Raw genomic sequence first — 6488 nt, 5'->3', positions numbered from 1 at the left:
GTCTAAAGTAAACGCTTCCAAACGTTTTTTCAAAAATTTCTTTGAGACAAAGTGAAAGTTTATGCCTCTTGGAACGACTTCAAAAGATGCCACGGAACACAATAAGCTTACACAAAACGTTTTTTAATGCCATATCATAGCACATGAGTACGTTGAATAGCGTATCTCAGCAGAATTCATTTTGATGGCTATCAAATAATATTAGACAAATGTAGTTTCTATGTTTAAGTCCTACATTATTATAAACCTGTGAGACTGACCTTTTACTCGCTTGTGTTCCTCGTTTCTTTCTTGTTCTTCCAATACTCTATCTGGCGCATGTGTTAGAGGACGTGGAGCATCAGTCTAGAAAAATAATACTAGTACATTAGATATTTGTGATCATGTACAGACATATTTTCAGCGGGTCAAACCGTTCCGCAGCCAAACTATGCCGTACAATTTTTGTTTGCCGTTTTACAGGGACAACCATCACGCTTTCTGTCAGACTTTGCTGAGCACGTAGACATTGATTTACAACTGCATGATGTTTCTCCCTGAAAGAAATGCCAAGTATTACTCGCGCGACTCCGACGGACGACAATGCTGAATAGTGCTAAAAAACAAAGCTCATACATTGCAAACCAAACAAAAAAATCTCCAGAAAGGAAAAAAAAAGGTGCAATAAATAAATGTTTAACTCACTTCATCGTCGTCCTGGCCTTGTCCGGCAAGCATCTTTCTATCTTTCACACACGAATGGAGCGCACGATTTTCCCGCGTCAATTTGACAGTTCTACTGTTTTTTTTTTTTTTTTTTTTTTTTGAGACATAACATATGACGTCTCGCGCCTGCACAGAATCGGAACTGTGTTCCTTTAAGACCATTCGCACTATTCAGGTATTGGATACTATTTCCATAATCGAAGAATTATAAAATGAAACGAGACTTACCTGTAAGTTGAAATTTGATTAGGATTCTATTCTGTCATCAGTCTGGAACAAAGGAGTCACACGAGATGCGCATGCGCAGAGCCGGTCAGTATTCAACGAGAGTGGCACAGGAAGACAATAAAAGGAACGAAGGAACTGGGAGGGTGGGATACGGGCATGTGACTCCTTCGTTCCAGACTGATGACAGGATAGAATCCTAATCAAACTTCAACTTACAAGTATAAGTCTCGTTTCATTTTATAATTCTATCCTGTCAACCAGTCAATATCACTACGGAGTCACATGAGATTTCAAAGTCCTGTGCCACGAATCCAAAAATAAAGAAATAAAAAGGCAAATGTAAAGAAAGCTCCTTAACTTTATTGAACAGTCAAACAAAACAAACTGCAAATGCAATGAGCTACATATGCAACCGTCGATTCAAAAATCATTTGTTTTAGATCACTGCTGCAAAACCACAGTCCCAAAATTAACCCCATGGTCAATAGGTTTGAGATAAAATTTCTCAAAGGTATCAGAGTTGGACCATCCTGCAGCTTTCATAATTTCTGCAATACTGAAACACTTTGCTTCACATGAAGAAGTTGATGCAGATCGGATGCTATGACTAGTGTACATAGTGACATCGATAGCTGCAGATTTATGACTTGTTTGGTCCACCTAGAAATCGTACTCCTTGATACAGCTTTGTGAGGCTTTATGTAACTAATCAAAAGTTGTGAATGGCCATTTCTTAGATCGCTAGTTCTACTAAGATACTCTTTAAGGTGTTCAAACACACAGAGTTTTTTGTCCTCCTTTAAAGCTTGCAGTACAATTAGTTCCAAATGCGCTCCAGGTTCAGGTGATTTTAGCTTGTGCATGACAGTTATTCTGTACTTGTCGTCAAATGATTGAATGTAATTCACATCCAAAGAATATATGGTTTGCCCACGCTGAGCCGTAGTCAAACAAAGTAACATTGTGAGATTTAAATGAAAGGTTCTTAAGTGACAGATTTCAACCAAAATCAAAGGTCTTAAGAAAATGAAGGACAATGTTAACATCCCAAATCTGCGTGCACTTAGGGAGGGCTGGCCTCAATTCATAAATCTCCTTTGAGCAGCAACAAATTAAACTAAAGGATGTTCCCCAAATTTGCTGCCATCATTCAGGGTGACAATTGACGATAACGCGGAACGGGCCGTGTTAACAGCACTATAGCCTAAACCGGAACGAAACATTGTCACCAAAAACTCAACACCCTGGTTTATACCAGGCCAAAAAACATCAACATCATTCTAATTACAGAAGCATAGCCATTTTGTTAAATATGTTTGGTATTGCTTAGTAGTTCCAGTTCTCCATGAAGCCATTAAAACTTTCTTACCACTTAGTGATAGACCATAGGTATCTAAGCTGTCCCTGATAAGAGGCAAACCATAACATTGAGCTTGTGCCACAGAGGGTGAATCTCCTCGGGATGGATTGGAAGCCTGCATGAGGAGATCCTTTCTTGCTTTCAAGATTACCCTTTCCTTAATTAACATTGGTTTGCTTTGGGATACCACGCCACGACAGCTGCGATTGCACTTAAGGGAGGAAAGGCATAGAACATTAGGCTAGACCAATTCAATGTAAACACATGTATGGCAAAGGCGGATGGATCGGGTTTGAAGGGCACATATTTTGGAAACTGGGTATTAATACGTGACACAAACAGGTCAATTTCTGGGGTAGGGTAATGGGCTCCTGGTAAAGTCTAACTCGTTTAGTGCATCTTGTAGCGAGGATGTCGTTAACATCCATTCTGCTTCCTTTTGATTGCGGCGAGATTCAAAGTCGGCAACAAAATTTTGTGTACCGGGTATATGAGCTACACTTATCTAGATGTTTCTTTCAAGGCACCATTCCCAAATTTCCTTTGCCATAAAATTTCAAGAATGGCTGGTTCCCCTGTGGTTGATCGCACTAACAGCTGTTGAGTTGTCAGTCACAATTTTGATGTGAGTATTTTAGATTTGTCACTATCAAAGGTTCTCAAAGCCATGTGAATGGCACACATTTCAACATAGTTTATGTAAAGTAAAAACTCATCATATGTCCAATTTTCCCCAGTGGAGATGTCATCCAGTACGGCACCCCAGCCGATAAGAGATGCATCGGTAGTTATTGTAAACTGGGGCTTGTTATGTGATACCACATGAAATGCATTTTCTACGTTAGCTATCCACCATTTCAATTCCTTTTATGCCTCATTTGATAAGTACATGTATGCATCAAAAGTACCGCTGTTGGTTTTAAGGGCTTGGGATTTGTCACCTTCCAAATTCCTATAGTATAAAGGCCCATGCATAACCCCAGGAAAGCTGGCCCTATTTGCCCAATCACCCGTGCCACTTATCGAATGGTTACCTTTGGGTCTTGTAAAAAGAGCGCACAAGACCGCTTCAAATTGACTGCTTTCTCCTTTGTCAACATTACAGTCATACTCAACGAGTTTAGCACGAAAGCAAGAATAACTATTCTCTGATCATGAGTGAGTAGGCACCAAGACTGATTTTACTGGATGTATCATAAATCCCAATTTCTCAAGTAGTAAAGTAGTTTTAATTATATTCCTGATGCAATCTTCATAAGTGAAGCCTTGCAGATAAAGATCATTCAAATGTGCCACAGATACATGGCCCTTGGCACATAAGTGTTCAAGGAATGGTTTCAATAACTTAATAAAATTTCCTGGGGGCACAATGTAAGGCATTTGGTAAACAAGTAAATTGAAAAACCTGTCTCTTCCATTTGAAAGATACCTGCTTACGATCAGATTCAGTGATAGGGACTGAGTAATATGCGTCCATAATTAAGGTCAATACTAGCCATAGAACAATTGGGAGCTAACAACTTGGTGATAGAATGCAAAGAATCCATTTTGAAATGGTGGTTAACAATCAATGAGTTGAATTTCTTAAGGTTTAATATCTGCCTGTACGATCAATCCTTTTTAAGTGTGAGAAACATGCTATACAGTAAATCTTGAGGGGTATATTCAACCCTTTCTATTACTCCGTGGCTAAACTAAGAAAATTTCCGTCTTCGGAGGCAAAGCGACTCCCGAAGTCTTAAAGAATTAGGGTTAGGGTTTAGGATAAGGTTAATACTATTTAAATGACTTACGGTACGAATGCGGATTTGATTGAATCACCTTATGACATGTTGAAAGGATCGCTAACACAAATCTGGCTGAACGGAGAAGATATGGCCACAGTACATGTACTGCGCAGGTGTGCATGACTAAGGAAACCAAGAACAAGAACAACAATATGGATATTACGCAACCTCGTTCTCAAAGCGAGTTTAACGGTAAAGAAAAGCGAAGCTTCGGTTCGATTCGCTTTGAACAAAAGAGAGACACCAACCGGCTTAGGAGGCAAAATGCTGAAAGGAAGAAGGAAACACTGCCACCAAGAGCATATCAGTTTTGCTTCAGACCTCGTCACTGCCTGGTCTTGCATTCAGTATATGTACATAGAACCCTTCATAGAGTGAACTTAAGTAACTGAACCATGAACTCTGATGACCAAAAGGATGAGGCTTGGGGTGCTTTCCATTTGAATGGAAAAACCTGTTTGAAAAGGAACAGAACAATTTCCTTTTGTGACGCATTTGTCATCTTTACCGTGTCTGAAAACCTTACAAGGCGAGAGCTGTTAAATACTCACTGAGCTTCGGCTCGATTCGCTTTGAACAAAAGAGAGACCAGGGACTGCGAAGGGGGTGCGGCTGGGGGGGCTGAGACTAAGACTGAAAACATGGCTACGCTCGACGATAACACAAACAAGAATTAGCAATCTGACAATGTTTAATACCCACAAACAGAGAACAGACAAACGTTGTCTTATAGATGTTACCAATGAGTTTGCAGCTCTCAATGAAAATCGAAAAAGCAACTTTGGCACCTTCAAAGAATCGGACTTTAAAATATCCGGGTAACACTCATCCGTTGCGTCTGTTGGGTTTAGCTTAGAAGTTAGTCTATTGATTTAAATTTGGTCAAACGTGAAGGCCAGTTTGTTACTCGTTGTTTTATAAGAATTAAAAATTAACTTCACTCTTGGCAGTTTTAGATCCAATTCTAGCCATTTCAGAAGACTTTAATTTCAAATTTTCCCTGTGGAAGCATGCACCCGGACCCCGCATTACTTACTCACTTTGCAACGTTAATATTCGCTTGCTTGTGTTTTAAAAAATCGTTTTTGATCAAGAATTTACATCACGTGGTGTAAACTCACAGGACAGTTATCACGCGATTATTTACCATCACAAGTATAGTGCCCGATTCTTAAATGGTTAGCTTCTCTGGAGCTTTGGTAACCGATATTTTCTCCTGTTTAAACTTGTTTCTTAGCCGGTGATAGAACACGTTTACAGCGGCATTTGGGAGAAACAAATATTGACATTAAGAAAAATAATGTTCTGGCAGTTAGCGATGTGGTGTTCTCGTGGTTTAGTGAAAGGGTCATTAATCGAACATTCCCAGGTTAAAGTCCAGCGAATTCATGCATTGGGGTTCGGATTTTAAATATAGATATTCATTTCCCATAATCCCTATCAAGCTCTAAACGTCCTAAATTGACGATAAAAGTCAACTTGGAGAAAATTAGGAATTGTCGATAATCGTCATTTCAGAGGTAGAGGATGGGTTGGTATTGGTAAACGGTTAGGGATGTTTCTGTATTGGTAAAACAACCTGTGACCTGTTTTGTACCTGCCCCCAATCAGATCAACACTGGCTTTTTCGAGCGCTTTTTTCCGCAATATGAAAATTAATGGCAGGGTTATAAAATAAACAAACACCTTTCTGGCTAGCTGGTATGTTGGCTGATCATGTCCTTAGCCGACATACCAGCTATTGTGGAATACAGGTGTTATTTTGTGGGATGTCAGTATCGTTTCTTGCTAGACAGCCAAACAAACAACGTGACTTCCCAATATGGAAAGCCATAACTTTCTTATGTAATCTTTATTCTTTTGGCAAAATTACTATGCGGTGTGGTTTTGTCATTAGGTGACGAGGTTTTGTCATTATATGACGAGGTTTGCTGCTTACGTGTTGAGGTCTTGTTTTGACGTTCTGTGTTTATAATCACATAAAGGGAGAAACTCGACGTCATGAAAGAACCTTACCACATAAACTGTAAACACAGAAAGTCAAAGGAAGACCTCAACATGTCATGATCGAAACACAACACATAACCATCAAACCTTGTCACGTAATGACAAAACCTCACCACATAATGACAAAACCACACCACAAGACAAAACTTCAAGACCAAGAGAATAAAGAATACTTACGAAAGTTATGGCTTTCCATACCTCAGCGTGTATAGCATGGGGTAGTACCGGACGGTCACCCATCCAGGACTTGACTTCCCTTGGGCAAGCGGTGACACTATCACATGAGATCGAGGTTATTTGTGCCAGAACAAGATCGAATGGCATCACAATCGATGCCCGAGGGATTTCCCGCAGGACTGACAAGATCAGAATGCGTTCTCGAACGCAAAAAAACCCTATTC

At 39.8% G+C, this 6488-nt stretch overlaps 1 pseudogene; it reads right to left on the bottom strand.

Moving 5' to 3' along the window:
• Positions 1-4515: 4515 nt before the first annotated feature.
• LOC138046890 (zinc finger protein 709 pseudogene) overlaps positions 4516-6488 on the bottom strand; it is a 10464-nt pseudogene continuing 8491 nt past the window's right edge.

Source organism: Montipora capricornis, chromosome 4 (genome assembly GCF_036669925.1).
Source record: "Montipora capricornis isolate CH-2021 chromosome 4, ASM3666992v2, whole genome shotgun sequence".
NCBI classification, from domain to species: domain Eukaryota; kingdom Metazoa; phylum Cnidaria; class Anthozoa; order Scleractinia; family Acroporidae; genus Montipora; species Montipora capricornis.
The sequence above is the reverse complement of the archived record's forward strand: the minus strand, read 5'-3'. Positions and strand labels throughout refer to the sequence as shown.